Below are 23,927 nucleotides of genomic sequence, written 5' to 3'. Positions count from 1 at the left end.
GTGGTGGGATAGATGATACAGTAAAACTTCTAGTCACTAAGAAGTGAAAGTGAATAAAGCCTAGCAAATAAATGGCTGCTAATACTCAGCATTGCATGTTTATAAGTAGGGGGATGCACACTCCCACAAGATACTTTACCTCATGCCAAGTTGTTTAATCAGTGCCTCTGACAAAGTTACATGGTTACCTGCAGTGAGACTCTGTAATACTTTTAGAAATCAACCTACCGTGAACTCTTGCTGTGAAAGTATTTAAATAATTAAAAACATTCCTTTATCAAAGGAGTTTCCCTCTGACGGTGGAATCCATAACTTCTGCAGCTTTTCTTTTTAAAAACACTTGGATGAAAGAGATGGTTGTATTTTATGCGGCACCACACAACTTTTTTTTTTTTTAATGAGGCCAAACATTGTTCAAAACCTTACGTGACAAGAATCCTAATAATCATAGATTGGGGCACCCAGCTTCTTGTTGGGATAAGACATAAAGTCTTTCTCCAAGAGGAATGAATGGTATAACTGTGCTACATAAGGAGATGTTTGTATGTTTTTTGTTTGGGTCTTGCCAAGTTGTTTTTGTTTATACAAGGAGTCACTGGGGAAGGAAGTCTCAGCAGTAAGTTTCAGGCTCAAATCTCCAAAGATCAGTGAGAAGGGAAACAGAAGTGCCTGGATGTGCGCACACACACAAAATTGTCACGTCTTAGTCATGGTGGTGGAAATACAAACAGCCTCAAGAAAGGCCTTGAGATTTAAGACGGGACACATCTGGATGGGAGGTCAAGAGGAGGATATGACGATGATCAAGTGAGAGAAATACCACCCTCTGAGCATTTTTTTTTTTAAATAACAACCATTACGACAGCAATAGTTTCCATGATTGAAGCTATTGAAATGCACCCAGACAGGTCCAGATGGCCTGAACCACTCTCAGAATGAAAGAGTCCTGCTGTGGGGTTTAGAGATGTTACTGATGAGATTAACATGCCTCTGCGGTTATCAGAAGGAGCAGGCACCATCCCTGTAATGCTTTGTCCCTGGATTGTCCCCTATAGTAAAAATTGGATAATATGGAGAAGCCGTGTTGTCATGGCAACAGAAAGAGATGGTTATCAGGGAACCTGGAAAAGGAAACTTCTATTTAGCACACTAAGAAGTTCTGATTTATGTGGTTTTTTTCCTGCAGCAGAGCAGAATACCCAGCTAGATGATCTCACTCTTTGCCTTATTCCATTCACCAAGCAGACTTACAAGAAAGCAGAAAGTCGGGCCCTGGTCAGTGGACCAAGTACGACACTCTCCATGGCAAACATATCTGCCATCAAATTGAGAAATGTGTTACTCATTCATAAATCAATTTTCTCAAGTGTGGTTCCTGTAGAAATTCATACCCCAGACTCCAACATCCCTGAATGAACTGATTAGAGCAAGGTTTTGAACCAAAAGAAAAAATCTGAGGCCCAGCTTCCAGGCCTCAATGACCTCATGACCTCAGCTGCTTATAAGGCCCCAACTGACCTGAAGGGGTGCCAGGCACAACTCTGACTCCAGCCACCTCCTGCACTTTGGGAAGGACTAAGGGTCTGTATTTTAAAGCTGGCTAGGTTACTCAGTTTGCAATCAATTCTCCACTTTGTGTCTTTTCTGACCTTGGATTTCAGCATTTAGCATTGGTACCATGAACACTCCACTTCCTCTTAGTGTGACTTACCACTCACTTTATGGGACACTACTGTTTGTATAGCCTTTCACATTCATGATCTCGTTTGGCCAATATAACAACCCTGAGAAATAGGTAGTATCATTATCCTGATTTCATGGATGAGAAAATTGAGGCTCAGAGAAGCAAGGTGAATCAGGTACGATCACTTAGCTAGTGCACAGTGGAGCCAGAACCTGAACCCAGATGTTCTGGTCTGATTTCTATTATGACATATTGGCTATATCCTTAAACCACTGATGAACAAACTTTTTTTTAGCCTCATATTCCTGTGAAAATATTTGAACGTATACTCTAAACATACATATGATGTTAACTTATCTAGAAACTGTAAAACGTATGACAATGTTAATAAATTAATTGCATTATAGAACATACAAAAAAAACAGACATTTTTGGAAAGGGCAAAAACTAAAATAAATTATGTTTTTTAAAATAATTTATTTTATTTATTAAGCAAAAACAAATTTTACTCTGACTACAACTATTAATAATGTTAATTTTCAGGGAGGTGTTATCAAAACTTCAGTATTTATGGAAATCTTGGTTTAACGCTTTGTGAGGTAGTAATTTTCAAGTTTGGTTCTCAATTCAAAGTATTTTGATACTTAAAAAATGTACTCTTTATTTTGGAATAATTGTAGATTTACAAAAAGTCAGATAGTAGTAAAAACTCCATTCCCCCATTGCTTACATCTTACATTACTGTGGCACATTTGTGAAAACTTAGAAACTGACATGGGTATATGTTAAGTAAACTCCAGACTTACTTGGAATTCACCACTTTGATGTTCTCTTTCAGCCCCAGGATCCAACCCAGAGTCCACATTGCATTTAGTTGTTGTGTCTCCCAGTCCCCTTTGGTCTGTGACAGCTTCTCAGTCTTTTCTTGTTTTTCATGACCTTGAGTCTCTGGTAGTATCAGCTAAGTAGCCTGTAGAATGGCCCCTCAATCTGTGTTTGTCTAATATTTTTCTCGTGATTAGACTGGGGTGATTTTTTTGGAACGAATGCAAAGGTGCACTTCTCATTATATGTCAGGGGTGCATGAGGGCCATATGACATCACAGAAATGTTAGCCATCACTTGGTTAAGGCAGTGTTTGACAATTTTCTCCACTGCAGAGTTATTATTTTTCCCTTTCCCTACTCTATTCTTTGGAAGCAAGTCACTATGTCCAGCCCACCCTCATGGCAGTGAGAAATGGGTTAGAAAATAAACTCTACCTTCTGGAGGGATAGTATCTACATATATTGTTTGTAACTCTTCTGTGAGGAAGATTTGTCTCTTTTTCTCTCATTTATTCATATCAGCCTTGACTAGTGGATATTTATTTTATAGTTGGTTATAAGCCAATATTATGCTATCTATCAAACAAATTTTTCCAGCTTTGGCCATTGGGAGTTCTTTTAGGTTGGCTCGTCTGTCCCTTTGACATGCCACCATGCTTTTGTTTGGGTGGCAATTCTCTACTTTCTAGTACTACTAGATGCTCCAGGTTTATCTTGTATTTTCCCTGCCCCAGCCCTGAAATTACTAATTTCTCCTATGGAGCCCACTCAGTTCTTTTTATTGGAAAATGGTATTTAGAAACCATTGTGTACTCATTGTTGTTGGAGTTTCATTTCTTCTAAGCCCATCCAGTGGACAGAACTAGGACATACATACAGAGAGATATGTGTACTAACTCACGTTTACATACATGATGCTTGCTTGCTTTTTAGTAGACAACATGGAAAAATAGACCCAAAAAGAAGAATTACATCATTGATAAAATTTTCTAAAACTTGATACCTAATTTTCTTTCTCTTTCCTTCCTTCCTTCCTTCCTTCCTTCCTTCCTTCCTTCCTTCCTTCCTTCCTTCCTTCCTTCCTTCCTTCCTTCCTTCTTCCTTCCTTCCCTCCCTCCCCTCTCCTCCCTCCCTCCCTCCCTCCTCTTTTTCCTCCCTTTTTTTCTCTCTCTCTTTCTTTCTTTGACCAAACAGGTCTCAACATCTAGTTTTTACTCCTATAGCTTACGTGTTGTACGTTCTTAAGTAGTGAATGCTTACAATATTAATTTGTAAGCCTTTCCTCCTGACACCTAATTTTCAGTTGTATCCACCAGTTATACAAAGCCTTGTGTTCAAATTCGTCTAGTAAACCTAAATACTCCATGTTGTTAATCAGTTGGTTCTTAAACTGAAGTGCTGCATTTCTGTATTGTGCATTCAAAAGTGGATTCAAAACTAACTAAACTGGCTGAAATTCTTAAAAAGAAGCTATAAATTCTCTCTGCAACTTTTTAAAAAATGCAGATATCAAGGTTTTTATAGATGACACAGTATTTTTGGTAACAGAATTCTGTAATTATGGGAATTTTTCCAGACATCTAGCTTCACAGTGCTTTTTTCCATAGCACAAATTTCATTCAGATGATATTTACTTTCTCACTCATTGTGAACACATCACCTTTATCATGAAGTGACAGAGTAGGAGTGTCTATTTTTATTTATCTATTTTTTTATTGTGATAAACATATATAACAGAAAAGTTACCATTTTAACCATTTTTAAGTGTACAATTTAGTGGTAAAATTCACATTGTTGTGTAACCACCACCATCCACTTCCAGAATGTTTCATCTCGTAAACCTAAAAATCTGTACTCATTAAACGATAACTTCCCATTTTTCTCTCTCTCCAACCACCTAACAAACACCATTCTATTTTCTGTCTCTATGAATTTGACTACTCTAGGTATGTCATATAATTAGAATTATATAATATTTGTCCTTTTGTATCTGACTTATTTCACTTAGTATAATATCTTCGGGGTTCATCTGTGTTGTAGCATGTGCCAGAATTTCCTTCCTTTTTCAGAGTGAATAATACTCCATTGTTTGTATACATCACATTTTATTCACCTTTTTATCTTTCAATTGACATTTGAGTTGTTTTTCACTGTTTGGCTATTGTGAATAATGCTGCTGTGAACATGGGTGTACAAATATCTGTTCAAGTTCCTTCTTTCAGTTCTTTTGGGTATATACCCAGAAGTGGAAATGCTGGATTATATGATAATTCCATGTTTAATTTTTTGAGAATCAAAATTGTTTTCCATAGCACCTGCACCATTTTACATTTACACCTGTAATGTACAAGGGTACTAATTTTTCCACATTCTCACCAACACTTGTCTTTTTTTTATTTTTGTTTGTGGGGTGTGTGTGTGTGTGTGTGTGTGTGTGTGCGTGAGATAATAGCCATCCTAATGGGTATAAAGTGGTATTTCATTGTGGTTTTGATTTGCATTTCCCTAATGATTAGTGATGTTGAGCATCTTTTCATATGTGTATTACTATCTGCATATCTTCTCTGAACAAATGTCTATTTAAGCCCTTTGCCCATTTTTGAATTTTTGTTTTTTGTTATTGAGTTGTAGTTCTCAATTCATTCCTTATCAGATATATGGTTTGCAAATCTTTACTCTCATTCTGTGGGTTGCCTTTTCACTCTGTTGTAGTGTTCATTGATGCATAAAAGTTTTAAATTTTGGTAAAGTACAATTTACTTATATTTGCTTTTTTTTCTCATGAGTTTAGTATCATACCCAAGAAATCATTGCCAAATCTAATGTCATAAAACAGTCTCCCATGTTTTCTCCTAAAATTTATGGTTCTGGCTCTTACATTTAGGTCTTCAACTTATTTTGAGTTAATTTTTGTATATAATATAAGGTAAAGGTCTAACCTAAGAGTATTTACTTAAAAAATACTATGTTGAGTAGTAAACTACTGACCGCTATTTGTCATGACAGTAAATTTGAAACTGTCATGTAAAAAATGAATAACTTATCTCTATATTCAACTATCCTTTCAAATGTTTTGCCCCAAGATAATCAATGGTATGGAAGACTATCTTGGTCAGTTTCCATCTTACTATAATCTCATTTTTAGAAAATCAATCCCAGCAAAGACATCTTTAAAACCTTGAAATATACAGAAAGTGAACATAAAATGAGATCCCCATTCTTTTCTTAGTAAACATAGTGTGTGTGAACCTAACAAACTGTTGGAATACAGGTTCCAGTGGCAGTTTATATTAAGTATTAAGAAATCTTAATTTTTCTTATTTTTAGAACAGAATTTTTATATAAACAGAGATCTTAATTTTTTTTCTTCTCACACCTATGGACTGCTGCTCTAGATGGCACAGAAGGGAGTTGGGGGTGGGCGATGGCCTGGGCCTGATTTTTGGTCTGCCTGCCTCACCTCATCCACCTTGGAAAGTTGTCTCTAGCTGCAGTGGGGATGGAGAGATGAGTAGTAGGCTTCTCTGGCCTGAATGTGTTGCTGCCCTCGCAGCTGGCACAACCACCAATCCCATTAATCACTCAGGTCCCGTTAACCCCTTGGTATCCCAAACTCTCAGCCCAAACAGCTTGCTAAGAGTTCATTCATTTTCTTAATTTTCTCATAAGCATATATAGCAGAAGCCTCTCAGTTCCTGAGGCACCTGTCAGGATTTACAGTAAGAATTTGCTCAGTGAAATTGCCCCTGGGATCAGCACCTCCTGTCAGTGTTGATAAGCACTCAAAAATTGCTAGAAGTTTTTGATTAATTGATGTAAGTAGAAAAGCTCCTACTGGGACCTATATATAAGATTTGGGCTGTCTATATATGTGACAAAATAGTGACAAGCCATTTTCACTACCATCTTATGGAACTCATTAGCAATAGCCCATGAAAACTGCAGAGTCAGAATGATGACTACTTCTGTGCATGTTGCTATGTATACATGTTTAACTAAAATTTAGAATCAGAGCAGGCTTAGAATTATTCTATTGTCTTGCATCTAGACTTGCTCATATTTCATTTGAAAAGACAACCAGTTTTAGATCGTTTAGTGCAAGCATACTTATTTAAGCTGTCAGACAATCCATTGATTCGTGCTGGATTTTCCTCAAACACTTTTTCTGCTTTTCTTGGGATAGGGTCTGCCAGGACACATATCAACACCTTTCCCACCCCAGAACAACGCTGACACTCTTCTGGATGAAAAAAATAAATTTTCTCATTTCAGCTTACTCATTTGGCAAAGCCACCACATCTACATGCCAATTCAAATAGAAAAAAGAGAAGGGAGTACATGAAAAAAGGAAGGGAAGGAGAACTGTTTTCTAATTAATCAAGATATACATATCAGCACTTCAATTTTTACTCCTAAAATAGCACTATGTCCCACAAAATTTGGGGCTGCAACTGAGAGTGTATGCCTTTCTATAACAGCAAAGAAAAAAATGTTGACGTAAAAGAAAATGCAAAATAAATTGAGATCTTAATTATTGTTCTCTACTATGAATGTGTTTCTATGGATTAAATACTACCCTGGTTCACAAATATCTATTTTCAAACTGTTATTACCCATGTGGAGATAATTCCCAATAAAAGTAACTTTTAGGAATGAACGGAAGATATTGTAAGCAGACCTATCTTCTGTTTCATACATTTGATACATATAAGCAAAGAGCTAGAGGCCTGATCATTTCAGGCTGAGAGATAAGCCTGAAATGGGGAGGAGGGAATATGTGAGATGGGACTTGAAAGGAAGGATGGTGGAAGGAGGACATTCAAGGGTGAAGAAATGGTTTGAGCAGTCATGGGTTGAGCTGATAAAGAGGTACAGAGGGTTGAGAACAGCATACACGTATGTCTGGGCTTCCTGGAATGTGGGGTGTGTGAATAAGTATGATAAGAACTGTTAGAAGCAGAATGCAGCTGCCCTTAAGCGTGAGGGTCCATCGTAGATTTTTGAGTAGGGGAGTGAAATGTATTTCTACTACTAAGACAAAGGGTCCTTGTAATGGCTCTTCTAAGGCTGAGGAGAGAAGGGCTAGTCTGATATGAAGAACCTCAGGAAACTTTATCTTGGTTTCATGGAGTTAGACAGAGGCAAGGCAACACTCCAGGTTTAACTCTGAGAAGTGCATTTTGACAGAACATCATATATAATGTCATCTTATTTTCTAAATGTACATTTTGAAATCTGCTCTCAGTTCATCTCCTCCTCATGAAAAGTCACAGAAGCATTGTCAAAAGATATAGGATAGGCAAGCCTATTCTCTCCTATCACGTTCTCTATCAGAAGAGAATGATTAGGAGATGCCTTTGTAGGTGTCATCCAGTAATGTTTAATTCTTGGGAGCACTTGGCTTCCCACGTTCACTACATGAACACTGCCAAATCCATTTTGGAACCAAGTACCCCCAACATCTTGGTGCCAAGGCCATTGCTTGGGTCCATACATGTTTCCCCCAATTTCAGCTTTAGTAAATCAGAACCTAATCAAAATTATATAAATAGGTCATATGAGAGCAACAACATTCTAAAACAAAATTAATTATGCATCAACACCCGCTGATTCTATCCATTGATATTCTGAATATTGTAGCATCTTCTCAACATCCGTTCCCCCTGTTCTTGGTAACGATTCCACTTTTATTTAAATAGCCACCCAACCAAATATAGGCATGTGCTTTAGGGGAAAATATTACACCCTTGCATTGAAGTGCTGAGTGTATGGCTCAGTTTATCACATAATCTCAGCCTCTGGCCACCATTCCTGGTCAGGGATTGTCACCTGGGCCCATTTGGGGTAATAAGAAGTAAGGAAAGTTTTGCTGGGGTCTTCAGAGGGCACTTCTAGAAGAATTAGATGGCATCCACCATGATGGGAACTTTATGGGAAAAGACAGTTTTAGGTATGTGATTTTTATTCTTTCATTCAACAAATATTACATGCCTATCATGAACTGGGGGCTATGTTCCTTGCCCTTGCAACACATAGACTAGAGGGAAGCCGGACACATAAATAGATAACGGCAATACAAAGTGGTGAGGGAAATTCACCCTGGTGTGCACAGTGTACTGTGAGAGGACCCATAACTGAAGGGATCGGAGAAGGTGTCTGCATGAGTTACCTACTGGGATGAGCCTGAAAGCAGGGTTGGGTGAGAAAGACAGAATGGGCACTGCAGGCTCATGCGACTACATGAGCCCATGCATGAGGTATTCACATGGGTCAAAAAAGGAGCTAAGATGTTTTGAAGCAGAGTCTCTTAGCTAAGCCTTCCTCTGCAGGCACCTACCCAGTAGGATAAGTGGTCATCTTGATAATGTAACCGATGTAAGTGTCTCTGGACAAACAACCCAGACCACCAAAATCACATGCTTCTCTAGGAGAGAGAGAGTCACAGGTGGGAAAAAGAGGAATAGTTTCTGTTTGTTGAGTTCCTACTGTGTGTCAAGAACTGTGTTAGATGTTTTACATATTTTGTCTCATTTAATAAGCATAACAATCCTCATTATTAAAAAAAAGATGCATTTGAAATTCTGATAGGTTAAATCATTTTTTTAAGGTCACATAGCTAAGAAATGATGGGTCAGGGATCTGAAGCTAGGTCATTCTGGCACTGAAGTTCAACTCTACAGTTAATTTTGCTTATATGGAATCAGCCTGAAACTTTGGTTTGAATGAAACCACTTGGTATTAATTAGAAGGAGAAATTGACAAATGCTATTTTAAATGCTTTGAACAATTCTCTGGAGAGCACACTTAATACCCAAAAGCAAAGCAAAAAAATGTATATTAATAAGAACACAGCCATTCAAAAGGCAATTGTTCACCATCAGTTCCAAAAAGAATAAAAGGAGGGAGTTCAATTTCCCCAATTTTTCATGCCAAGTGCTCGGGCTCCAAGTTTCCTTCGCTGCTCTTTCTTCACCTCTTCTCCTTACACGTTACACATACACGTTACACTTTACGGCTTCATTCCATAAGATGTAAGTGGAATTTATAGGAAATGTTGATCACTGCCAACAAGTGAATACTCACATTAAACACGATTTAAAACAACCATCTTTCCAGTTGTTTATAATAACCTCTTGGAAGTTTGAAATTAAAATCTGTATCCCATCCAGCTATTTTTCCCGCCTCTTATGTTACACAAAGCCAAGAACTTGCCCTTGAACATACTTCATCTCCCAGGCCCACCACCCTGACATGCTCTGTAGCTAATTATCTCAATTCCTAAATATTAGTCCTTTCTCTTGTCTTCTCTGGTTTCCTGGACATGATTCACCCTCCCTGGGTATTTCATTGTTTATGTCAATGAACAAACTCTTTGTCTCTTAAACAGACTCTTTTCTCTTTCCTTGCCCTATCATCCCTCAATACCTTTTCAACAAAATGTGCATAGAATTTCTCTTCTTTAATAGGAAGAGATGCAAAAGTTGAGAGATTCCAAACTCCTCATTAAAGAGACAAGGTCATTGAGACCCAGAGAAATTATGAGATTTACCTAAACTCATACAGCCAGAAAGAGGCTGAATCAAAGCAAGAAAGTTGGACCTTGGGTTCTAGTTCAATGCCGGTTCATCACCCTGTACAATCCACCACTGATTCACACCCATCGCAACTACTTGTCAATTTGGTGTCAGAATATGTTGGCCCAAAGTAGAAGATATGTTCCATTTTCATTTTCCAAGTGACATAGAGCATAGTAGAAGTCCAGGTGCAATCGTCTTGGGTGGTTTGTCTCCTGGCCCAAATGCTGCATGTGTGCTCCTTATTCTGCAACAAGAGATTCTAAACCAAATTATCTTCCCAAAGTGGTCTCCACAAAGCCATTCACTGGTGTGCACCATGCCTCTTTCCAGGACACTTTAAGGGGACAAGATTTTAGCTTGACATTTCAGAGAGAGGATTGGAAAGGCAAAGTTTGTGAAGGTGGGTGGGCCTAGTTGGGACTTCTAAGGCAGGGTCCAGAATTGCTATGCTATATAAACATTTTGCTGTGGAGGATCTGGGAGGGATGTGGCAAAAAAAAGTATTGCTTTGTTCCCATTGCCTTAAGATTTTTTGAGGTTATTGTTATTCAAATGAACACAGCAAACCACTCAGGGAAAAGAAGCATAAAAGCAGACTTCTCTTCTATGTGGCATGCAGTACTACACAATACTGCCCTAATGCCGCTTTGGGTCACCCATGTCCTGACAACTGCCTGGTGCGGATATAGCCTTTTAGGGGCCTTTTAAAGCCTGAAATTCTTGTAACTACTGGGAAACAGAGGGTGAGCTTATTGACATCCGGGGAGGTGGTATTGGTATGAAAGGAAAAGCCTCAGCACCTGTACTCGGTAGGACAGGGCATTCGAAGCTGGCTTCATGAGCTTGCAGATTGTACTTGATTTTATGCTCTGCTGTTGCTGTCTCGAAATGTTTAATAATTTCTGAAATGGGTCTCACATTATATTTGACACTGGGTCCCACAAATCATGTAGCTAGCCCTTCTGATGCCCCTCCCTCACTCTATTAACTTCCATGTGTAATTCCTTCTCTAAACTAAATGGAAGGAACTGTGTTCTACTCATTCTTGTTTCCCATCTGTGACTAGAAAATTGTGTATTGATTATCATTAGACCATGACTTTTTTCCCTCCCTTATCAATACCCAACTTTATTAGTGCTCAGAACTTCATCGCAAACAAAAATCTACATGGAGCCTTTATTGGGTGCTTATTTCTAAGCTTTCTTAGCTCTAAGATACTATGATTCTAATTTTCTTCTTGATTGAATTTGTAATCAGGTCATTTATAGCTTCTCAAAATTACTTTCAGAAAGCTTGAGAGACAGTTTTTGTTTACTATAAATAAAAATCAAAATGTCTTACATAAGACATTTTATTGCTTCAGAATGTAAGATTGTTCAAAACTTTTTTCTAAAAGATAAGCAAAAACCAGGGAGTCTTTTCATAAAAATTTCCTTCTAAGAACCTTCTAACATTCTAAGAAGGTTTTGGCAAATTTCATGGATAAATGAAAGCTATTGGGAATATTAAGGCTATTGGGAACAAGAATAAATAGATCATTCTATTATTAACCATGTCTGGTTAATACTTTAATAATCATTTAACATTAAGATTTGTATTAATTAAATTTAATTTTAACGGTGTTTAGTAACAAGAAACTGGGTTACTAGTAACTAATGTCTTGAGTGAATTAGACCCAAAACAAACAGTAAAAGGGGGAAAAAAGCAAGCCGACACAAAAGATCAGATGCTTTTATACAATTTTCCAAAAATCTCAAGTTCAGTCTCTTCTAATACAAAAAAGAATTCAAATTGCCTTTCTTTCACATAACCATGGGTTCGTTCTTCATTTTTGGAAAGTTCAGTGGTTCCAATTATTCATTTTAGGTCAAATGTGTTCACTCCCTTGGTAAATGTTTACTGTGGATTGTTAGGCACAAATCACAGAGGTAGGTGCCACATGGGCAGAGAAGGGATTAACTTCATTATTGTCTTCAAGGAGCTCATTCTCTAGGTGGGAAGACTGACACATACACTAACACCTCATGCCACCAGACTGTGAGTTTTGACCAAGATGTGTCTTAAGTCACCTTTGTCTAGTACACATCTAGCACAATACCTAGAATATCTAAATGTGCAATAAATATTCATAATTGACTGACTACCTGAATGAATGAATGACTACTCCCAAGTGAGATATTAATAAGCTTCTCTTTTTCTTATAAATACCAATTCTCTTTACATGGCACCAATAAAACCACTGAAAAACACCTTTCAGGGGAAAGACGTACTGGCTCGTTTGTCAGCTGTATTAACCTGAGCTGCTCTATTTGAACTTTTTCATATTGTCTTCAAATAGGAAAGGCATCATAACAAATGATTTAGCTGTTTTTTTAGTTAGCTTTAGTTAATAACATGAAAAATTGGAGGTAACCTTAATTCAACAACCTAGGATTGGATAGACAAAATAGAGTACATACATAAAGTGGAATTCTATGAAGCTATTACAAATCCTGTTATAGAAATATATTTGTGGGTATGGAAAACATTCATGATATAACACTAAGTGAAAAAATCAGGCTAAAACGTAGGTCTCATTAATATCATTTGAATATCACCAAGGAGAGGCCTACAAGTGGGTTCACTGGGCCAACATCAAGAACTGCTGGCTTTGACTTGTATTTTTCATGTATTTATTGTTGATCCTACCCTAGAATGTACCTGTGCTCCTTCTATCCTCAGTTTTAGGGTGAGATTGATGATAAGATAGATGAGGCAGTAAATCCAGAGTATTAAATTTAAGAGAAGACTTTGAATGAATGTATCTGGTTTGCCATGGTACTTACAGGCTGAACCAGAAAGTACTGTCTGAGCAATTAGATTTTTCCCAATCATTTTATAGTGCTGATTTTACACTTAAGAGCTTATCACTTAAACCGGATCATTACTGTTATTATATATAAATTGGTGTATGCAAAATTAACCCTAAAACACAAGTGTGAGAGGGCATAGGAAGACAGTCAGGAAAGCAGATGGTCTAAGATTCTGGACTTCAAGTCCTGCCTCTGCCACTTAATAGTCCTGTGACCCAGTGGAGAATACTTTCTCTTTTAGCCTTGTTGTTTGTATAAGGAGCGATAGGGGTTATAAATAGCCACCTGGTCTAATTCCCAGGCTGATTCCCGTATAGGACAGTGCTTTGTAAAGTACAAAACTTTATGAATTTCTAAGGTGTTCTTGTAATCAGATGATGACTAGGAACATCTGAGTGTGGGGGACTTGGGTTTTCTAATCCCTGGTTATAACAACAGGAGACAGTCATTTTATCTCCTCAGGCTCACTGACTCATAGAGAAACGTAGTTTGCCTGGGTACTTTCTAAAGATACTTCCAACATGAAAATTCTATTATGTTAGAAAATAACCTTTATGTTTCACTGTCATTTTTAGTTTTTTCATATAATGAAAGACTAAGTCTTGAATTTGACTTTATGGGCTATATGTGAGAGAGAATGTGTCTGTGAAGGAGCGGGTGTTAGGGAGCTACAGGGAGAAGGAGAGGAGGGTAGGGAGGAAGCAGGAGAGGAAATTGGGAAGGGAAGAGTGATAAGATAATACAATAGGCATCATAGATTGGAAAAACAGACCACCCAGAATTGAAGACCCCTGATTACATGTTCTGAGGAGACAGGAACCCCACCTACGGAGCGGATATCGATGCCTTGACAAAGCCTGCTCTGGCTGTGAGTGAATCCATCAGACTTACTTCCCTCCACCCTCAGCTCTACCAAGAGCTTTCTCTGCCATGCCAAGACCTGATTTTGGTGTGGTCTTTGCTTTTTCAATTTGTTTCTCAGAGAAAAATGTCTTGTATCTATTTTAGATATTGTGGCTATGATGAGTGAAGAGCGTAATTATTGGGAATAATTACAGACAAATCCACATTGAACTATGGACAATTTTCTACTGAAATAGATTTTTTTCCTACTGTTCCCAATTAGGATTCTGCCTTCTGGGATTCAGCTTCAAAGTCTGTATTTTCTCCTTGTGGATGCCGGAAACATCGTGTTACGATTAGTGTCTGGACAGTAAAAGACCTGACTGCATCTAGCTGGGTCTTCACAGGCTGAGGACAGTAGGAAATAAGAGACTGCACTACTTGGTTAGGGAGGTCAGACAAACCAGTGTGTCCAGGCAAAGGCAATAAATGGTCTAATTAACATTTATTTTTGGCCCGAATTATTCTGGATGGTTAACTTCGTACTTTATTTCATCCTGCCTTTCTAGGCACATGTTCTGAGAAAGAAAATAAAGTACCGAAATTAAATTCACAAAACATGTCATTGTATAAGGGCCCTTTCAAGTTTTACGATGGAAAGAGCTGGAGATCCTGGAAGAACAGCTTCTAGGATCTCAGAATGTAAGGGCCAAAGAGGACTTTTACTTTACAAACAAGGATTCAGAGCTCCAGAGGGGTTGAGTGACTTACCTAAAACCCTCAACTCACTCAAAATGAGGCCAACAACAGTCATGACCCATAGTCCATTCATTTTTTTTTTCTACCACATCACAAAGCTTGTTAAGTTAAAAAGCATTTTGAACTTGAAACATAACATGTCAGAAGTAATGTTCTAGTGCAGCAGTCCCTAACTTTTTGGCACCAGGGACCGGTGCCCCTATGAGAACCTAATGCCTGGTGATCTGAGGTAGAGCTGAGGCGGTGATGCTAGTGCTGGGGGGAGGCTACAAGTACAGACGAAGCTTCACTGGCTTGTCCTGGTTCCTAACAGGCCATAGACTGGTACCAGTCCACAGCCTGGGGGTTGGGACCCCTGTTCTACAGAGACATCTTCAGGTATGTTTGACTGGCATCTGAACAAGCCTTTGTTGTAAAGTTTGAAGAAATAAGTGCAAAAAGAGATGATCTAAAAGCTATCTGTTTCAGGAGAAAGCAACTTCTAAGAACAAGTTCTAAATTTAGGCCTTGGTCTGCCCTGGGCCTTCAGGAATTAGGGAAGTCATAGCCCCTGAGTAAGTGTGAGTGGCAAAGGACAGACCTGGTCTTTCTGGGTAATTATGGGCTCACATCCCTTGTGTCTGAGTTGTGAGGACTTTGTGGGAGACACCAAGACCATCAATAACTACAAACAGCCAGAGGCTACAAATTATTAGAGAGTACATCCGTTAAAATAAGAACAGAAGCAGTGGAGAAAAGATAATTGAATTAGCCATCATTCTAGACATAGGTAATTAGATTGATCACCAAGATGAGGGACTTTTAAAAGCATCTGCAAGACTGATAACCAATAATAGCTGGCACTTATTGAGAGTTCATTATGTTATTTCCTCGATTTTACACTTAAGGAATGCAAGATTCAGAAAGTTTAAACAACTTGCCCAAAGTCACTTAGCTGATTAGTGGGACAACTGGGATTCAAATTCAGGCATGTATGACTCCAACGCTCACACTCTGACCCCTTACCTAGTGATGCTGAGCAGCTCCCTCCAAATGGTCCACTGACTTTTGATCCATGTGTAATTTATTGTTCTCTACAGCTGAGGGTCCACAGTATGATAGAAGTAGTCTGTCTTGCAGGTACAACTTGCTGTAATAAGATGCATATGTCACTGCTAACCCAACACCAAAAATAAGACAGGTTTTTTTGTGTGTGTGTGAGAGATTTGCTTCCTGACCATTTTAGAAGGCAAGATCAGATTAATAAACAGTTTTATTCAAATAGTAACTTTGTTGAAAGATAGCCAATAGAATAGGAAGACACTAGTAGTTACACTCTAATCATTTTGAATGTACAGTCCCCAAATCTATACTCTCAAGTGCTCAGCAAATACACAAAATTGAGAGCTAAGCTTGTGTGCTACAAACAACCAAATAAGTCAATTCGCTATAATGAACGATCCAGAAATTCCATAAATGGTTGTCAATGGAGATTTTGACTAAATGAATCTCCATTCTGTTAAGGAGGTGAGGAAATAAGATTATTTACACTTTCTTGAGATAGTCCTACTCAGTATGTTTTCTTAAGAACCAGCGCAATTTCACTTTATCAAGAAGATTGTAAAATACTGTTTAAGGGGCTGAAAAGATGTTACAAATGATTTTCAGCAGCAACAAATTTTACTAATTTATAAAAAACACAAGTAAGAAAAGGAAGAGGAAGAAAGGACTGTTTCGTGTTTAAAATAATTCAGAAAAACTTTCAGACTTTAAAATGTCTCAGTGAAAAAGTCTCTTTCTTACACACACTCGTACATAGATAGATTCTTTTAAACATTTTCACGTTTTTTGGATATGAGTTAAGGTTAGAAATAATGCATATTTAATTAGTGAAACTAAATGACTATACTCTAGTAAGCTATGGTTTTATAGAGAACACAGGATTAACATTGCAGTCAGGGCTAAAGATAAAAGCCATCAGAATTTAAATTTTATTTTTAGAAGAAACTCAGTTCATATATAAAGACCAATAAAGCACTCCTAATGAGCACCACAGTTTTCTTTTATTATTATTATTATTATTATTATTATTATTATTATTATTATTGTTATTATTATTATTTAGGCAAGGCAACCCTTGGTTGATCTCACAGATTGCAAGAACCTTGTCAGCTTACAATCCCTTATTTTTTATTTAGTTATTTTTTATGCCTACAGTATCTGGTCTTCCTAGGTGGTCTCCCATCCAAGAACTAACCAGGCCCGACCCTGCTTAGCTTCTGAGATCAGGGTGGCATGGCCGTAGACACACCGCAGTTTTTTACACCACTCTTTGGAAAAAGAAAATCAAAGTATTCACCATGAAGAATCAAACAGATTTCAACCACCTTTGAGAACAACGGAGGGAAATGGTCAAAATAATCCATTTTGGTAATCCACACCAGCTACCCGAAGTTCTCTGGTTCACATCATTTCCCCTGCCCATCAAGAAAGCTGGAGCACTGCTGTCTAAGGACACACTACATCTGCTTTCCACAAACCCCCAAGTCAGTCCTGAGGCTCAGACAACGTGGGTAAAGGTAAAGGCAAACCCTCCAAGGTCACAAGGTCAGACAGCCATGAGTTTGAGTCCTGGTTCTGACCCTGATCACCTGTGGGACCTTGAACAAGCTACTTAACTTCTCAGAGCCTCAGTTTCCTCATCTGTAAAATGGGAATTATAGTAACAACCATACTCACGAGGCAGTCAGCAGATTGTTTGCTCACCTAATGTGACCAATAAATATTAGCTAGCTATCCTTATTACTCCCAGAAAGTAGGAGTGAGCCTAGGAGGGTGTATGTTTGATATTTTCCATACTCAGCAGAGTGTCTTGCCCAGAGAAGTGACTGAGTGTAGGTTTACCGAATGAATTCTGGCAGCCCTCTGTGGCTTGCTGATGGTAACTATAGACACGGTTTAGGTTGGATCTGAGTATGGGACAGAATGGGGTTGACGAAGTCTAGTTTGTCCTCACTGACTTAAAATATCAATGGTTTGGGGTTTGCTTTTTCCATAAAAGATGGCCTCATTTCTTCTATGAATTTGCTTTTTTGTTGCTCAGCACTTCTCTGAGTCATGATTACTAAATCATAGGTCCTTCATCAACACTACATATGGTATTTTTCTTGCTTATACAATTGCTTCTTCCCCCCAACAAGTGCTAAGATTCTTAAGGCAGAACCCACTCTATCTTGTCACTGTTGTGTGCTTGATTCCTAATAGATACAGCATAAATGTTTGCTGAATGAATAAAATAAATGAATAGCAAATTTTAATGGGTCGCGAGTGACTTGAACCAAACTTACGCTTTGTTTAGATGTCATGCTATTTACAGGTTCTTGAAATCTTCAACATGAACCTAAAAAGTTTTTGGCAGCCAAGCCAGGGAGAGATTGAAATGAACTTTCTGATTTCCAAAATAGTTCAATTATACCACAATAGATAAGGTCTCTCTCTCTTAAACAGGGTTTTAAATCTTTAAGACAATAATATAAAATCCAAATAACTGCAAATAAAAGATTCCCTAGAATAAAACTATAATCAGATATTTTAAATAAAAATATAAATACTACATTAAAGTATCAAAAGTAATGTGTACAATATAAACTTGAAGTAAGTTACTTTTTACCTGATAGTCTTTTTATCTTTTTTGGTTTTTAGCTTAAAACAACAACAACAACCCAGGATAACTAGAAACATTTATTAGAGCAACTATTAATTATACCACCACCATATTTTGAGTTCTGAAACCTTTAAAGATTTACTGATGTAATCTATAAATAGTAATTTATGTGTGAATTATAGTTAAAATATACATTCAAGGTGGAAGAATGGTAGACTGCTGAGCCTGGAAGAAGTCTTAGAGGTCATCCAGTCTAACTTCTTCATTTATCAATGAGAAAGAGAAGACCTTGTAGAAAAAGACTCACCTGCATTTAATTCTAACAATTCAACAGGCATTGTTTGTGTGCATGCTATATGTCAGATTTGGTGTTAGATATTGAAAAAATAAAATGTTTGCTCAAGAAGAGATTACTGCCTAGTTGGAAAAACAAATGTATGCAAACAATTGCCAGTTAGATAGGTTCTATAATGGAGCTGTAATATCAAATTTCTTGAGGGCATGAAGGAAGGATCAATCAAGTCTGAGAGTGAGGGGTTTGTAAAAGTCATTTTCAGAACAGAAGTTTCTTGAATCTTGAAGATTTGTCAGATGAGCCTGGGGAGTGGAGGAATGGGGAGTGGAGGGTGTGATGAGTTGGTCTGGTGGTCTAGGCAAGGGAATTTCATTCGGAGCAAAGGGTATGGAACTGGTTGAGAATAAGGGAATTGTCAATAGATTAGATTAGAGGCTGAGAGGGAATCATGCTTGTCCTTCCCTCCATGCTGTATTATGGAGTTTGGATTTTATCCTTGAGCTAACTGAGAACATTCAGTTATAGAGTAATAGAGTAAGATGCGTATTTTAGTGGGCTGATTTCACAGATGGAATTAAGGACTGGCATGGGGAGGAATTGGTAGTCAGACTGGAAGAAGATACGTATGGAAGGTGAGGAAAAAAGAATGAAAGAGGATTCTGACTTGAGCAAATGGTTGGATAAAGGTAACATTAGCCGGAAAAAGGAATACAGAAAGTAATAGTTTTATGGGAAAGAGGTGAGTGGAATCTCAATTTTGTTTTGACTGTGAAGTATAAGTACTCGGTGAACATGCAAGGAGAAATGTCCAGGAGAATTCTGGTCAAGAGAGCTTTATGAGTTCATGTTTTGAACCACTTCCTTCCCACTCCAAACTTACAGCAATGATGGGGAAAATATACCTAGGAAAATTTAAAATGGCATTGCCATCTCAAAAGCAAGGTAAACATAACATTGAACCAAATACAGAAGAGAAGTACAAAATGATAAGCAGGACTGAATTGTGGGACTGCTGGGCTCAGGTTGTGGAAGTAGGTGAAGGTGGAGTTTGTGACCCATGAGGTAATAAGAATGAAAAGAACCCTAGGCAAGGTAGAAAAAGTGAGCCAGGCTCACCCCTAGAAACCAGGGCTGGGTTTAATTATTCCTACATGATTGGAAACTGAAAAAGGCTTCAACCACCTGCCACTGAGGCCTTCACCTTATGTGAAATTCACACCTAGAGAGATACGAAGATGTAAATACAGCTTACAATCACTGCCTGGACCAGGCCGCCCTATGGCTCAAGGACTAGATATGACTATTCCCAATATTACCCAGGACAGGACCTGAAGAATCAAGACTTGGCTCTGAATATATTTCTAAATTTACTAAATAAGTAGTGATACCCACAGAGAAGAAGAAAGGAAAACAGAAATCCTCTCATTTAAAATAAGCCTGCAAACCAAACTCTCAAAACATGGAGAAACTAATGTAATAAAGTATAATGTGTTCATCAGCTATTGTCACAACAATACTGAGCAACAAAACTCAGTAGGTTAAAATATAGTCATTTATTTTCAAGTACATGGGGCTATTGGCAGGTGTCACTTGGCAGCTGGGCTTGGTTGGACTCCAGGTTCCAGGAACCAGCCCCAGGGCTCCAGGCTTCAGGTTGGTTTCAGGTCTGGTCCATGTTTCTCTCATCCCTCTGGAACCAAACGCTACCAAGGGCTTGTGGTTGGCTTCACATTCCCATTCCAGGGCCCAGGCTGGAGGGGTAGCAGCTACTTGTTCATGTTCTTCTCATGACAGACCATCAGAGAGCAAGAGGTCAAGTCCAACAGCACAGGTATATTCCAAGTCACTTCAAATATGGCCAAAGCAAATCATATGGACTAGCCCAAAGTCAAGAGGTGAGAAAGTATACTCCTTCTACCGTGAGGGAAGAATAAAGGTGTGAACATATAATTCTATTCCAGGGAAGTGAAGAATCTACATAGACAGCTAACAAGATCACCTCTCAGAACAAGAATTCATTCCAGATGAAATTAAATGAATGGGATATTTTTTAAAAAATCTCTAAGTAGCTTAGAATGCTCAAAAATATAAGTGAAGGAATCACAGCCATAATAACAAAATGAGATATTATAATAAACACAGAGAGAAATAAAATAAAAATAAGTAAAGATGAAAAAGAAAATTAGAAATCTTGAAACAGAGCAATGTATTCATTAAAATTTATAAAATTCGGTAGAAGAGGTAAACTCTAGATGGACATAGTAAACTGAAGATAATAGTAAGAAATTCACCCGGAATCCAATACAGAGAGACAAAAATACGAATAATATGAAAAAAACACTTAGAGATATGCAGATAAAGAGACTCCAATGTGCATTGAATAGACCTTCCAAAAGAAGAGAATTGATGGAATTTGAAAGCAAAATTCTAAGAGGTAAATGGCTGAGAATTTTCCAGAAGAGAAGTAAGACATGAGTTCTTACATTGAAAGTATGCTCCTGGTACCAAGCAGATAAATAAAAATAATTTCATACCTAAACACATTATAATTGAACCACAGGATCTCAAGAATAAAGAGAAAATCCTAAAAACGTGTCAGAAAATGAAGAGCAAAGGCAAAGAAATAGCAATTAGATGATATCAAACTTCTTTTCAGCAACAATATATGTCAGAAGCTAAACTGTTGAGAGATAATACTTGGCAACTTAAAATTCCATAGCTTGATAAGTGGAGACAGCTCGTATATAGTGGGAAGAAGGTTTTTCTTCCTTTCAACACTCATATGGTGGGAAATAACCTAAAAATAGTAGGGGGTTCAGGTGCTAGACACCCCAGAGGAATAACAAATATTTACCACAATACTTAACTCCATCAATGAAAAAAATAAGAAAATTACAAATGGTTAGCTATTCATCTCAAAAAACTAGAAAAACATCAGTTAAACCAAAGAAAGGAAAGGAAGAAAATAATAAAGGTAAGAGCAAAAATAAAATAGAGAAACAAGACAAAATAAAAACATAAAGTCAAGCAAAGTCAAAGCTGTTTCTTTGAAATAGAAAACTTCTAGCAGATAGAAAGTACAAATAATATCAAGAACAAGAAAAGATATAAATACAGAGATGAGCTTTTTAAAATAAGAATTTCGTGCTGGTGTGTTTGAAACTCTACGTGAAAGGGAAAGGTTTTGAAAAAGCGATTAAACAATTGGATATTTGTGTCTGGAGATCCAAAAAGTCCAGGCAGGAAAAAGAAGTTATCAGAAATGGACAGTTGTTAAGGACTTGGAAGCAGAGCTGATGGCAGAATCCTTGGAACATCCTTATTTTGAAGCAAGGCAGATATGAAGAAGCCGCAATGAAGACCAAGAGTAAAGAGGGATGGAGTTGGTGGGAGTATCACAGACGTGATGACACTTATCACAGGGAGGAGAGAAGTTCAAGAAGGTGAGAGGTCAATAGAAGAGCAGTTGGATGCATCAAAGATGGAATGCGAGGTGCCGGTTGGATTTGGCGGTTTGGTTTGCATGACCTTTGTAATAGCAAGGCCAGCGCCACCGTGTGGCAGGAGTTGTGTAGCAAATATTGAAAGTGGAAACAGGTCGGGAGAGTGGGCACTGCAATTGAAAACGGCTGCAGGAACTTGGCTCTGGTGAAAAGAAGAGTGAAGGAAGTGAAAGAGGAATCTAGAGGCAGAGGGAGAGGGGAGGGCGATAATAATAGATGGGGATGGGGTGTGATGGTGGAGTTTGATAACACAGGTGGAAGGGGAGCCCTGTATGGCAGATAAGATACCTCTTTCTGTGACAATAGCGGGAAGTGGGGAGGCCAGGTGCTGAGAGAGATAAGTTGTAGCTGGCATAGGAACAGGGGAGAGTGCAGGAACTTGGGGGGATTCTTGCCTGATAACCACTGTTTTTCTGTAGAAGAGGAGATGAGGTCATCTGCTGAGGGTAAGAGGGTGGGTGTCAATCAGGGTCCTTGAGAAAAAGATCAGGAGTAGTTGCTCGAAAAATGGGGAAATAGGCTTCCCAGAGCATGTATGAGGACACTGTAGGACTTATTAGGCCCCAGCAGAGCGAGCTATGATCTATGCTGTGACCAGGATGCTGGCTTCTCACTTGTGGGTATTTTCCTCACAACACATTAAAATTTAAGGTTCTAATATTTTATAAAGATTCCATTAGCCACAGATATTAAATAGAATTTCGTTATAAAATTCAGTTTCAAGTTTTTCATTCAGTCAAATTGCAATTATTGGAAAATTATATTCAGTTTGAGATGTGCTTGTTTTGAATATATTTAATAGGAATCTTAATGGAACCTTATTCTTGATTTTCTTGGGCTTAGAAAAGTTGTGGAACTCTTGTGGGCTTTAGCTTCCATGATCAGGAATACTAAATATTTTAATTGTGTGTGGTTGAAAATCCACAACTTTTAAAATTCATAGAGCAGACCAACTTAATGGACCATGTGAGAATTCACTACAGCATAGGAGCAGTCAATAATGAACACCTTTTAAATTCAGCAGAAAGTCTATGAAAATAAAGATCTTATTTAAAAAATTATTTGTAGTTCTAGTGCTCTTTGTTTTTTAAGTAAGTCTTTTAGAATATTGATGTGCACTATTCATATGTGCTAAGAAAGCACATTCAAAGTAAAGAAAACTTTAAGCTCAAGAATAATGTATTGCCTCAATGAAAGATATAAATAACTAAAGTGGAAAGAATTACTGGATCTTAGCCTTAAATAAAAATGTAGTGTAAGTTATTTATATGAGTCAAAAACTCCAATGAAAATGGCTCGTTATTTATAAGAAGTAAAGAGTAAAATAAAACTCTGCCAGTCTTGAAAGACTATAATATCAACACATAGGAATAAAACAGTACTGGGAAACCTCACCAATCTTGATACACTTACATGGAATTTGTAACAATTTTGACAAAAGCTTAACAGAAGTTTACCTGTTCACCATTATTAATCAAGTTATAGTATAAATAATATTCATAAAGTTAAAATTTAAATTACTTTAGAGAACAAATTATGTTCAAGCACCATACTTAGTAACAATGTACATATGAATTATAAACATTTTAACCTATCTATAAGGTAATTCTTTTTAGGATCTCTACTATTTTTGTACTTGTTTGCTTTTAAAAATGTAACAGTCTTTTAAAATTAATTTTACTAGGCTCTTTCCTACCCAGCCAAATGGTTATTTCATATAAAATAATTGAACAAAACTATTATACCTTTGTTCAACTTGTCTTCTGTTTACTTTAAAAAACAAAATATAAGATTATAAATTAATTGAAAATTAGTATAATTTACTGAGCTTCTCCTAAGTGACAGGTAATGTGTGAGGGATTTTAAAAGATTATCTCTAATCTTTTCAAAAATGTTGCAAAATAGGTATTATTGTCCTCATTTCTCAAATGAAGGAATTGATAC

The sequence above is a fragment of the Pteropus medius genome, unplaced genomic scaffold (genome assembly GCF_902729225.1).
Source record: "Pteropus medius unplaced genomic scaffold, Ma_sr-lr_union100, whole genome shotgun sequence".
Lineage (NCBI taxonomy): Eukaryota > Metazoa > Chordata > Mammalia > Chiroptera > Pteropodidae > Pteropus > Pteropus medius.
Note: the sequence above shows the minus strand (reverse complement) of the source record.